At 35.1% G+C, this 13,797-nt stretch overlaps 1 long non-coding RNA gene across 2 annotated transcripts in view; it reads left to right on the forward strand.

The window, feature by feature from the left end:
• The first annotated feature begins 1,653 nt into the window (after positions 1 to 1,653).
• Positions 1,654 to 13,797, forward strand: part of LOC122236491 — a 45,764-nt gene continuing 33,620 nt past the window's right edge. The window contains exons 1-3 of one of the 2 annotated variants that reach the window (XR_006214554.1): positions 1,654 to 2,017; positions 4,917 to 5,113; positions 11,106 to 11,272. This is a non-coding gene — a long non-coding RNA (uncharacterized LOC122236491). The remainder of the gene's footprint in view (positions 2,018 to 4,916; positions 5,114 to 11,105; positions 11,273 to 13,797) is intronic. The other variant, XR_006214555.1, reaches the window with a different exon arrangement.

Genomic DNA, 13,797 nt, shown 5'->3' on the forward strand with positions numbered 1-13,797 from the left:
ATACACTACATTATTTAGGCTTATTGATAAATATGGTAGTAATTAAATATCTACAGATATACATCTAAGTTAAAGCAAAAGTCAGTAAGTATTGGGGCACCTGGGTTGCTCAGTTGGTGACAGCTCAGAGTCTGAAGACTGTTTCCCATTCTGTGTCTCCCTCTCTCTCTGCCCCTCCTCTGCTTGTGGTCTCTCTCAAAAATAAACATTAAAAAAAATCAGTAAGTATCAGAATTTCCCATTTTTCCTTACACATATAAATACTTGTAGAGAACTTAAAGGTCCAGGCCTGTGTATCCCATAATGAAACAAGAGGCATTTATAACTCACTTTTTCTCCCACTAACAAAAGCAAATAAATACACATAAATGTGCATATCAACACAAATGTAAGTACAGATATTTCTCAGTCTGCACTGTATTTTAGTTTATTTTTCCTCGGCTGTCTTTTTCAGTATCCTTCATAAAGAGTATCTATTACAGCACACCCATTAGTTTATTTGTGCTAGCATTTATATGGGCTAGCATACTCAAGAGACTCTCAGAGTATCTTCAAAGGGTAAATGACAAGTATTTACTGGCTGTATTTATATGTCAATAAATGAATATCAGCCATTAAATAATTTAAAAGAGGAAAATAGGAAAAAAGAATATGGAAGAGAAGGTAACTATCATTCAAGGGTATGCTTTAGAAGTAAGGAATTATCTAGGGAATACAATGTTATTTATAACTTAAAGCACATGGGGCAATCATTTAAAAAACCAATATCTGAAAGGCATTAATCTATAATCATGCTAATACTTTACCATTCTTTGTTAAGAAATTACTGCAATGCTCCCCATATATGGTGATATCTAATGAGTCACTTCATACTTTACAATTATGAAAACACTTAATTTTAGTTTTAAATAGACTAAAGTACAAAAAGAAATATCATTGTATTAAATTTTGTATGTAAACTGTAACCTAGATTTTTGGAGCAAACAAAAAGATCTATGCTTTCATCACTTAGTCTCTGTGCCTTAGTTTCATTATGTATAAAGAATCATATAAAATCATATTTAATGCCCTTTCCACTGCCAAACTTCCAGTTCTACATGTTATTTTAAAATAAGCAAGAATTATATATATTTTTTATGATACCTAATATGTTCTTTTTGAATTTAATGAAGACATACTGGCTTTTTTCCTACTACCGAGAGAGGGGTCCACACCCTCTTGTTCTGAGTTTCCCTCATAGCTTTCAGGGAAACTTTGACAATGTCCAGAGCCCTTGATGTCCTACAGATGAAGGAGGAGGAAGTCCTGAAATTTCTTGCAGCTGGAACCCTCTTAGATGGCACCAACCCTGACTTCCAAACACATCAGTACATCTACAAAAGGGCCGAGGCTTCTGGTGTTTACTGCTCCCAGCAGTGACCAATCAGCCTCTCCAGAGGCATCTTGGGCCTACCATCGCTCCGTATAACATACTCTCCCCCACCCGTGTGGACCCAGCCATCCAGAGCAAACACAGGGAGCTCACCGGGCGAGCCTGAGGAGGCCGTGGCGGCCAGGAAGTTCTGCGCATGTGCGGTCCTGGCTCCCGTGAAAGCTTACGGGAAGTCTCGCGTGATCTCTACCTCCAAGGAAATCCTGAAGAGCCTGACGAGGAAGAGCAGGTCGTTGCTGGAGAGGGTGTGAGCAAGCGGGAATTTCAGGCTGAATGCACAACCCCAGCTGCAGCGATCGCTATGACTCAGCGGGAGGTGGCGGTGGGGTCTGAAGGTGCACGTGGTGCCCGCAGCCAGCCGGCAGTTCCATGCTGAGGCCTGGTCTGTAGCTTCCACTACCAGGCCGGAGTTGGGGGCGAACTACTGACCGGTCTGAAGCTCTTCTTCCACAGACTCTAAACGCAAAGTGGACATAAGGTCGACGGAAAATAAACAGCTTGATAGAAAAGGAAAAAAAAAATCTAGAATCTTCGCTCTAAAGAAGAGAAAATAGACGGTAATTCTCTGGATATAGGCTCTGTAGGGTATGCTGTCAGATTTTAAATTCTTATCTTCATAATCATGATTGTGAACAGCCTAAAGAAAGCGTGCAATACAGAATTCATTATTAATTGTAATATCTTGTAGAATATAATTAATCTAAATTGATCTGTGATGAAGTCCTGAAATATATTGAGGGGTGAAATCAAGTTTGTTTCTTTCAAAATTAATAAGACCTTATTGGATGGGAGAGCTTTGGAATAATTCTTTAAGAATACATTTGGGAAAGACTTCATCAAATTTCCCTGATTAAATTAGATTTGGACTTTAAAATCATGATTTGAAATCAGGAGCTTTCTGATGGATTTGAAAGAATTAAGATTAATGTATCTATGAAAAATGGAATAGTCCTGAAGACTCTGGAGGGAAGCAGGCTATTTAAGTATTTTTTCTGCTTTGTTGGAGTCCTCAAAATAAATATGGAAAAAAGCCAAACAATAAGAGGTGGAGGAGTTTCATTAGGATTAGGCACTGAAAGTTGTCAGCAGAGTCTGAAGTATCAGAATCTGTCCTTGCCAGAAAAATAATGAGAAGAGCAGTTTAGACCTCTAAATAATCTACATATTTTGTGAAAAGAGAAGGGAATTGATATTAAAGTGAGTGTTTTGTGAGATTGTAGGGAAGATTCTGTAGCAAGTTAAAAATGAATTTGTCATAGGTAATAGGAAAGAGAAAAGAGATTTTGCGAAAGAAGGGGAAATAAAGGGTAAAGATATAACAAAAAAGTAAAGAAGATGTCAGGTGAGACATGCAAATATAGATAGGGGAAGCAATAAATTGACATAGAGTTTAAAAGAGAATCCACTGAAACAGAAGAGTGAAAAAATAAACCCCCATTATTTCAATGAAGGGCCAGAAAGTGGGCAAATAAAGGTGCTAAACTCTTGAACACATTAAAATAAATTTCCACCTTGTTTCTTATGGTAGTTTTGAGAATAATTTTCACTAGTTGTTCCTTAATCCCAGGCAGTAATTTCTAAATTCTGGCAGGTAAATGTTTAACAATCCAGTAAAGTCTCTGATATCAGATGGAGTTCTTAGCAAAATTGCAGGGTATGCTAAATGAGGATAATTAAAATTTACACTGAATTATAAGTAATCCTTTTGCTGACTGAAGGTGTTTGAGGAGACCAAGAACTGAAGACGTTTAACAAAGTAATGGGTGACTTCACCCAAGGCTCTGGCACAAATTCAAATTAAAGGAAACAAGTAATACTCATGCCTGAGGTAGCTGAGCTTATGCTAAACTGTCAGCATATGTCTGCAAAAAACAAAATGGGAATGTAAATAAATAGATAACAAAATTTTGACATTAGACATTCACTTAATTTTTGATCAAAAAGAGTTTGTGAGTTCACTCTAATATAGAACTTTGAACCCATGATATCAATTTTGTCACTAAAATGAGAGTTTTACTAAGTGAAATCTGTCTCCCTAAAAATATGCACTATTAAATTATTAGAAATATAAGCTTAATAGGATAATGAAAATTTCTCAGGTTTGTAGCATTTCTACTGTGTTCCATTTGGTGTTTATATCAGGAATAAAAATAAGCACTAGTATGTATTTTCAAGAAGGAAAATCCAAAATTATAACTAATAAAAATCATTAGTTGAATCAAATAGGAAATCAGTATTATATATGTATCAAATATGTTTTTATGTCTTAATGTCATTTTTTCAAAGATTTTATTTTTTAAGTAATCTCTACACCCAATGTAGGGCTCGACCTCATGACCTCGAGGTCAAGAGTCATAGGCTTCATCGACTGAGCGAGCCAGGCACCCTATATATCTTAATATTATATGAAGACTTTCTATTGATTAGGAAAGAATGCCTAGGCCAACATTTCAGTGATGATTTAGCATCATAATGTAGAAAGGCAAATACATGGTTTGGAATAAGACAGTGCTGGGTTCGAATGCCAATTCTATTAGTTACTTTCTAGGTTAAGTTTGAAAAATTATTTCCTTCCTCCGAGATAGGGTTCCCTGTTTCTAAAATGTTGTCAAATGCCTAATCATAAGAGTGTTTTGAAGATTGTATTAAATTAGGTAGTGAATGTAACAATCTAGTATCCCACTATGCATGGAATAAACATTAAAATGAAAAGTATGATCATTATGATTTCATGAATGAGTAACGCCAGCCGCATTCCAATGTAATCTCACAACCTTCTTAGCCCCTCTTTTAAATATCCCAACAAGGAGGAAACATTTTCTTAGTGATCCTCAGGTCCCCCACTTGCACCCAGGCTCCACCAAAGTCTCTTGATGTCTGCCATTGCCTGAGGAACCCATGAAGTTCATCTCCAAACACTTAGTCACACTTTGTATTGGTGATATTCATTTATTTGGCCAATTCTTGCAACTTCAAGGTTTCAGAAACCTACCCAATGTTGTCAGCTGCATCCCTTAATCTTTGCTTTCCATTTAGCATTTCTCTTTTCTGAGATACTGTTGTTTTATAGGAGGAAAGTAAGCCATAAACTGTCAAGTAAAAAGGAAAGGTTAGAAGGATTCTCACCCAGCACCCATATCAGTTACCCTTCTTCCATTATCTGACTAAAAGTAGTTTTATCTCTTATCCTCATTTTGGTTCATTTCATGAAAATCTGAATTGCTATAAAATTTGTTTTTGTGTGTGTGATAAATATGATTTGACACATATAATTCTTTATATCAAATTAACTATGCAAGTTACAGATAACCAAAGGAAATGGGAAAGATAAGAAGTTTGTGATGGCATTACAAAATCTGTATGAAATAAATGCAAATGTTGACAAAGTTAGACTTCCATGTACAATATTTGCTTTATCATGTTTCTCTTTAAGGTGTGTACCATCTTACTGTGTTCTGTTTTGTTGTACTCCTCTCTTCCACAGTGTCTGATAAAGTGAAGAGGTTTGTGTTTTATTGGAGCATGTGATTCTGCATACTTGTACTGAAGATGGCAGTGAATTTGTGGAAGCATATTGCAGATTACATGAGATTAACTACTTATTTCAACACACAGTGTCAGAATCCAACCTGTAACACATACAATACGAGTTAAATTCCAGAGGGAGATCAATGATGAAAGGTAAAAGCATTTTGGAATCATTAAGCAGACCAATTCTACAAGAGTGTTCCTAGAAGGGGTTGGGGAATATTTATTTTTATAAAGTTTCTACTTTTTAAAAGTTATTTTCTTATGCCTGATTAGGCACAATTATCTTGTCCTTTCCTAAACTCCAAAAACATTCCTATGTGTACAGTGTCATTAGCTGTTGATCATATGCTCTCCTGTGCTGGCACTTTACTCTCCTCTCACAAAGTTAATTAACTTTTCAAGTTAGATTTAAAATTTTCTTAAGGCAGGGGCAATGTATTATATTAATTTATTCAATAAATAATCTTGATAAAGGAATAACTAGGGAATATTCAAATGATACTGAAGTAAAAGCACACAAAAATAAGGAAGTTAATCAAAAATCAAAACAAAAAAGCCATTAATACTGTTCTTTCAACTTATGCTCTATGAAGGTATCATGTTAAAGAATTTGAGCAAAGGGGAAGGTAGAAAGAGCATGATAATGGAGGCAGATATGACTCCACAAACCCTGGTTTTGTTGCTTGCTGATTGTGTAATAATAGGGTAATTACTCTTTTGGGTAATTATTAATTCTCTTACTGGTATGATATATAGACTACTAGCATAGTCTCATTTTTTCCCCCCACTGGGAACTTGGTAACAAAAATATGAATTAAATTTCTCTCTCAAAACCCATTGACTGTGTGTGAGCATATAGTAGATGGTAAATAAAAGCAAGTATTTTTTTTCTACATGTTTACTTACTGCTCTGTAAGTCCTCATCATGGGGATGACTTAATGGGAAGAAATGATGCTTAAACAGATTTGGAACCTAGTAAAAATAAGAATTTCTGGATTAATTTGTTCATTTCCATAATAATGAGATATTAACTAAATCTGTTTATTCAACCTAACTCACATTTTACTTATCAAGATGATGTTTGGTGTTTTAAGTGGTACAGGTAATTTTTTATTAACTAGAATCATTAAAGTCTACTGATTTTGAGTTTCACAACTCATTGACAGTATAGTTCATTAACTGCTTGTTCCATAGAAGATCTATAGTCAATGAAGCATAATCTCCTACACACATACTTAGAAAATTGTACCCACCAGGAAGTGAGTTCCAGAGGTCCCATCAGTATCATCCATTCAGGATTGGTCTTCTAGTAGTCAGATCAAGAGAATTAATAGATTAAGCCATGGATCCTTGAAAATTCCATTAGCTAAGCAAACTTATTTTTAAATTGCTGCTGACAGTTTGAAAAAAAAAATAATTGAATTTTAAACACGAAGATGAGTAAAATTGAGGAAATAATTATTATTTTAATTAATTATCTAATTGTGCATTATGAAAATGATGGTGTTGCTCTGTATAATTCTGTCATCTTTGTTATAATTCTATTTGAGGTGTCCAATGTGTCTAAGTTGGATTACATCAGTTATGTGCAAACATCTTTTACCATTATTAAAGTTTATTTATTTATCTTGAGAGAGAGAGAGAGAGAGAGAGAGAGAGAGAGAGACAGCACAGGTGTGGGAGGGGCAGAGAGAGGGAGAGAGAGAGAGAATCCTAAGCAGGCTCTGCACTTTCAGCATAGAACCCAACGTAGGGCTTGAACTCACAAACCATGAGATCATGACCTGAACTGAAATCAAGAGTCAGATGCTTAACTGACTGAGCCACCTGGGCATCCCAACATCTTTTACCTTCATTAACACTTTCTTCTATTCAGCATCGTTTACTTCACCTCAGAGGAATGCCCCATTTCCCTTAGTAACTGTTCAAACAAATTCACTTTACTTTTAAGGTACTGAGAGTCTGACCTCAGCTCACCTCTTCAAGCTTCTCTCCTGACCTCATCTCTGAGTGCCAGTTCCCACAAGCCTTAAAAAATTCCTTCATTTCTTTACATGTGCTCTGTTATCTCTCTCCTTCAGGTTTTTCCATACTTCTGCTATGACATTCTTTCCCTCCAAAATTAACCTGGCTAACTTGTACTCATCACTCAAATGTCAGCTTAGACATAATTTTCTACACTAGGTGCTAACCCTTGCTTGACCCCATAATTCTGAGACAGATGTTGTTCTTATGAGCTCCCATAAAACACTGTTCTATGTCCACACTAGTGTGTCATTGCCTGTTTAATTGTCTGTACCCCACACCAGATGGTAGAACACCTTGTTCACCCTTGAATCCCCAGTTAACAACACAATGCCTAGCACAATAGTAAAAAAAAAAAAAAAAAAAAAAAAAAAAAAATTGTCATAGAATGGATGAGTAAACTCACATAATTTTGGTTTGCTTATTTTACAGGGAGAGGAAAACCCTTGAATGGGAATGTGATTTTTAATTTTTAGTTCTACAAGACAATCTAAGAGCAAATAAGTATCACTTTATTGATTACACTTCTTACAAATGACTCAACTGTCCTTGTTTATATTGAACATCATTCCTAGGCTCAAAAATCATTCACAAGTAATAAAATAAGCAGAGACATAATTACAGCATAATGCTCAAATCTGATGAAGCTAGGAGATATTGGTAATTTAGACCTATGTGAAGTGCAAAAGCAGATTAGTGAGGCCTGCAGAGGATAACACAGATGAGAAACAAATTGTTTCACATTGTAGAAATTAAAATCTTAGAAATTGGAAGGGACAACTTTGGTGAAAGACAAGGGGGAGGTGGAGGGAGATGCTGAAAAGAGGAGGATTGTTTGAATGCTTTTTAATGGAGTGGATTGGGGGCCAGGTCCCCAATGACCCTTAATGTGACCTGGATACTCGCCCTTCATCTGCCACCAGTCTTAGGCAATGGGTTTAAGAACCTGAACCCGAAAAGTTTCAGAGCAGAGGTAAATAATAGGACAAGATAGAAGAACTGAAATCACAATGAATTATGTGGCCGCAACTCTCACAAGTACCCAAAATGCATGTAGGGTTCTTTCCTGCTCTCCTTATTTTCTTGCTTTTCTCCACACTCCCTCAACCTTGTCACAACAGAGTAGAGGATCCCTCTCTGGGGAAAGAGAATGGCTTTAAAAGATTGTCTTGCAGAAACTACAGTGTGGGGAGTGAGCCCCAAGGTAAAAACAGGCAGTACAAATGATTTCACCACTTGACAAACTTGGTCCACCCATGGGGAATATTTGCAGGCAGTTTTTCAGGTATTTAATCTTACATATGACTTTCTTTAAACAACCTTCTAAAATAAAGGGGGAATAAAGCAAAAGAAGCCATGAGAGGCATTCAGCAGAGATAAATTTCAAAGAAAATTTGATCACCTATCAGAGAGATAAGACACTGCAATGTGAAACAAGGATATGCTATTAAAAGAAATAAAATAAGAAATTTCAATTGGTAATTATAATTATGGAAGCTGCAATTTTACAAAAATTCATTAGAGAGATTAGAAGTTAAAGTTGATCTTTCAAAGGATAAAAGAAAAGAAAAAGTTGAGAAATAAGGAGGGAAAGTTAGAAGATTGAAGAAAAAATTGCTACATCTGATTAATGAGTTCCAAAGAGCCCAGAAGGGAGGAGATTTCTAGTGAAATAGTATGAGGACCTTTATTAGAACTCAAGAGTATAAAATTCTGGATGGAAATGGCCTACCAAGTCCAAATACAATGGACTGAAAAGTAGATGCATCATTAACATAATTTTGAAATTTTAGATCACCAACATTCGATAGTCAATTCTAGAATTTTGCAGGGTAAAAATAAGGTCATGGTAAATATTCAAGCATAGCATTAAATTACTCAAAAACATTGGGAATCAAGTTTGGAGCACTGGCTTCAAAAGTCTAAGATGAAATCATTTCTATCTTAAAACATTCAAATTACAAAAATCATAAGCCAAGGAAAAGAGTAAAATAAAAGTAATTTCAGACAACAAAACATCAAAATTTTATTCCTCACTCTCCCTTTCTTGGGAAGCTATTAGAAGATGTGCTTGACCAAAGCATGGAGACAAACCAGTAAATAGAAATGCAAGGGAGTTCCAAAATAACACAAAAGAGTGTAAAACTATAATAATAAATCAACAGATAATATAAAATATTATGAATGTTTATCAGCACATTGAAAATATTAATAAATAGGGAAATAAAAGCCAGCCCCTCTCCAAATAGTTTTTGTAAGAGTTGAAAACAGTAGGCTCACAGGACAAAACTAATTTTTGTGTGTATATGGAACAAGAGAAATGGATAGCTGGGCTAATGCTGTGTTGTGTTATAAATTTGTGCTTATAATATGTGCAAGTATTAATAAATATAAAGTAAAATATAAAAATTAATTATAAACAAAATATCCTTGTTATTTTCCATTGTGTTTTCAAAGGAGGCAGAAGTGATTGAATGATAGAATGTCTTCTAAGAAAACCACAAATCTATGCATGTAATTGGAGTCCCAAGTACTCCATGCCTTGAAAAAACAGCATATTAACAAATAATAAAAATTAAATTTGCCAGAATGCTTTTAACTGTGATGTAGTTCTTGGCTGGTAAAGTTTATAAGCCTTCTTTAACTTACTAATAAAATCTCCTTTGAATCGAATAATGTACTTTTGATACAGAGATTCCCTTGAATTCTGGAAGATTTAAATCTGATTCAAATTTGAAAACACGTATTGAATGGATTTTAAACATAGCCAAACTAAATCTTGAATTTTCATCTGTTAATGGTACATAAAAATCTGAAGCTTTCACACTAATTCTAATGACTTAAGACAGGCTTATATTCAGAAGTCTCATTTTTACATAACTTATCTTGGTTAAAATTCTGGGATATTTCTGTTAATCCAGAGCAGAGTACAATGGAGAGAATTTAAAGATGTAAACAACACTTTAAACTAGGAAAACCAGTTATGTGTTCTAAACCAAGGCAAATTATATAAAATTTACCTCTTTGTCCTCTTCAGCTCCTTGAAGGGCATTTGTGCATTTGTAGTAAGGCACAAGGATCCCTTCTTTCACAGAAAATAACCATCCTATGACAGAATTATACCACATACATTTCAGGATGATTCCGTGTTTGAAATTGGAATGTAACAAAGTCTAATAGGTTAAGGCAAATTCACTCAAACCAAAGGTATTTTGGACTTCCTCCATTGCATTAATTTGTATTATCAAAGAACAAGTTGAACCTATGTACTCTGTCCTGATTGAACCCTCCAACCCATTACTCTTTGCTCACTGAGTAAAGTATTTAATACTATAATAAGTGGCTTCTTGTATCTCAACATTACTTTAGAATGATGGCTGGTTTATTCAAGTGTGTGACAGAGACAAAAGATAGTTCTGAATGGCAATTGCTTTAATAAATAACTCAGATAAATAGATTTCATAGAAGCCACCCTACCTAGGACAATGGTTTTTGCTATTTTTTTTTCTCCAGCATAATACTTCCATAAACTCAGCTAGAGTAATTTCCATTTAATTAGCAATTATTACCAGTTAAGACACTTATATTTTAGGATTGTATGTGGACTTTAGAGAACTGTAAGTTGTTGTTGTTACTGAGTTGTTATTATAGCAGAAGAAACAGACAAATTAATGACAATTCGTAATGTATGGTAATGGTAATAATGATTTTATTATATCAAATATATGACAAACTCACCCTCCCAGCTTCATTATTTGAAAAGAATGTCCATGAAGATGTTGGTATACCATGCTAAGGAGTTTGTATCTTATCCTTTCGTCTTGTCAGGAGCAAGTGCAATGGAAAGGGTTAGGATTTGAGTTTATGCTCTAATTGTCTCTCAACTATCTGTTTTCCCCTTATTTCCTTTATTAATAGAATTTCCCTGTCCTTTTATCTGGGCTAACAGCTGAAAAGACTATAGAGGACAATATTTCCTTCTTCCTTCACACAGATATACCTGTAAAATTAAATTCTTGACAATGGAATATGAGCAAAAAAGTGACGTGTGCAAGTTCTAAATCATGGCCTAAAAAAACCAGTTGTTAACCTCTACTCCCTTTCTTCCTTCCTGAGGACCTGAATGTTACTCTGGTCATGATCAGCCAGCTATAATCGTGTATGAGGGCTACACATGAGAGAAAAGTAGAGCAAGAAGACAGAGGGACTCTGCATCTGTGGAAAATTTTTGGAGAAGCAGCCTAATTCTTTCTGGACCATTCACCAACCCCTGAACTGTTATGGTGAGAAAGATCTTAATATATTTTTTCTTTAAATTACTGTATTTGGTAGTCTATTAGTTGTAGAAATTTAGTTTCCATCCTGTGCAATAGGAAGAAAAATGGTACCTGGTAATTAGGTGATTTTATAATAAAATCCTAAAGTATATGGCATCAGTTTAATAATCTTAAGCTGAACAGCAAGGATATAGATGCCACAGTCTAGAAGGTTTTAATTCTGGTTAGTAGTGAAAAACACTAAAGCATTCTATAACAATTTGGAAAGCAGATCATATTTCTATATAATCTACAGCTCTGGAAGTGGTTAGAAAATGTTAAAATATTCTTGGGTTTTTTGTTTGTTTTGTTTTGTTTTAGTCTTATAATGATTAGCAAGATATCATCATAAAATAATCAGACTAAAGCAGAAATGGCAATGGATATAGTTCTTCAATGGAAGATTCTGCCATGGCCTGCACTGTAAAGTGACTGGGAGTTTAATCATTAGAGGTTTTGCGGTGTTGGGATGATCAACTACTTTTCAACTGCAAACACCGGGGTTTATCAATGTGACCTCAAGCTTGTCTCACATCTTCTATTTAAATGTCCCTTGCTACGCAATAGGAATTAACTCTGTAGTAAATATAAGATTCAGGAAGTTCCAGTTTTACAGAGCATCTTGTTTCAAGGGGCATCAAGGGAATCCTAAATAGCCTGAAAGAGAGTGGGATGTTCTGAACACAGAGGTATAAGGCTTAGGAAATATGTGTAGATGAAGTATTTGGCTAAGGGCACTTGCATATAGAACTAACTGGAAGCATACATCTAGAAGCCTAAAAGATGGAAGTATGTTGCCAAAGAAACTATAATTCTGGCCTGAAAAAGTGTATGTCTTTTCAACCCCTCCCACCCAAAAAAAGTTGGGGACACCAAATCTGTACCAGGACAAAGTTGGGCAGGCCTGGGCAGGGCATATTCTCCAATGGCAACTATAGAGATGGAGTGACAACTCACTGTCCAAGCAGCAACAACTCAGGTTGCAGATGGTCTTAGGAGCTGCCAGAGAATGATTCCTCACAATGTCTGCCAAGCAGAATTTGATAACTACTAGAGAACAGTGAATGTTATGTGTTCCTCATTCTTTCAGTTTTCTGAGTAAAGGATTTAATGCAATTACTCTGCTCATACTCCACCATTGTAAATTAGGCATAATAGGAAGTAGATAAACCCATTTGTTGAAGTAAAGGATGCCATAATTTTAAGGAGCCACATCTAGGCCTGATGGAGTGGACTATTCCTCATCTAGAGATCGTGGATGGACCTTGAGCTGAATGGCAAACATGGATAGGATGTTGGGATGTCTTCCTGGAATGTGTGTGTATGTGTATGTGTGTGTGTTTGTTGAGGATATGCTTAATATATGAGAAGAAAGGTGCTTTTATGTTTATAGGAATTGGCTGAGGGAGAATTTTCCTTTTGAAATAAAATACTCGTCAACTAGAGATTGCATTCAGGTGTGGCCATGTGCATACATTCTGGTCAATGGAAGGTGAAGGGAAGGTATGTGTACCCACTATAGGTCATGTCTGAAAAGGAAGCTGCTTACTCTTATTCTCTTTTTCTCCCTTCCTGAAATCAGAAATATACACAGTGGTGTGAATGAAATGACCTTCTAATGGATGGTGAACATCACATAGAAAGGTCCTGACTGGCTAGATTACTCTGTACTACCCTGTTTCTTGAGAGAACAGTGAATTTTTATCTTATCCAAATTGCTGTGATTTCAGATCTTCTTAACAGTAGCCTCTTTTACTAATCCCAGAGATGATAAATATGAGATTTACAGTTTAAGATGCTACCGCTGGCTGTGGACTGGATGACAGACTGGAAAGAGATAGAGAATCCAATTAGATGTCTAGAAATAGCCCTTGTGAGAAATGATGGTATAAAAATATAACACAATGACAACAGCAATGAAGATGAAGAGAGTGCTTTGACAGATATTGGAGAAGTAAAAGTGACCAGACATTTTTAACTAATTAAAGATGGAAGTTGAGAGATTAGAGTAAGTTTTAGATGAGTTCAAAAATTTTCAGTAAATGCCTACCATATGCCAGACACTTGGTTATTTTCTGTGTGCAAAAATAAATAAATAAATAAATAATAAAAAAATAAAAATAAATGTAAAAAGCTTCATTGAAGACATTCATAATTTTGTTTACAAGATAAGAACAAACACATATACACATGAAAAAAATTAAGGCAGTATTTGTTTAATTACAAGAGTCAAAGATAGTCTAGAAAGGTTATAAGCTTTCAGCAGAGAAACTCATTATAGGAGGAGAATTCATAAAGAATGTTCAACTTAAGCTATTCCTAAAATGATGAATCATATTAATATAGAAAAGAGAATAGATGGAAAAGAGAGGCTAGCTGTGTTATTAGTGGTTAATATTAGCTATTCCAAAAGTTCCAATTTGAAAATTTATATTTAATTTGTCATAGATAATTTCCCATTTTTTAATCCATCAGCTTTTGTTTTGAATAGT

This window comes from Panthera tigris, chromosome A1, assembly GCF_018350195.1.
Source record: "Panthera tigris isolate Pti1 chromosome A1, P.tigris_Pti1_mat1.1, whole genome shotgun sequence".
Lineage (NCBI taxonomy): Eukaryota > Metazoa > Chordata > Mammalia > Carnivora > Felidae > Panthera > Panthera tigris.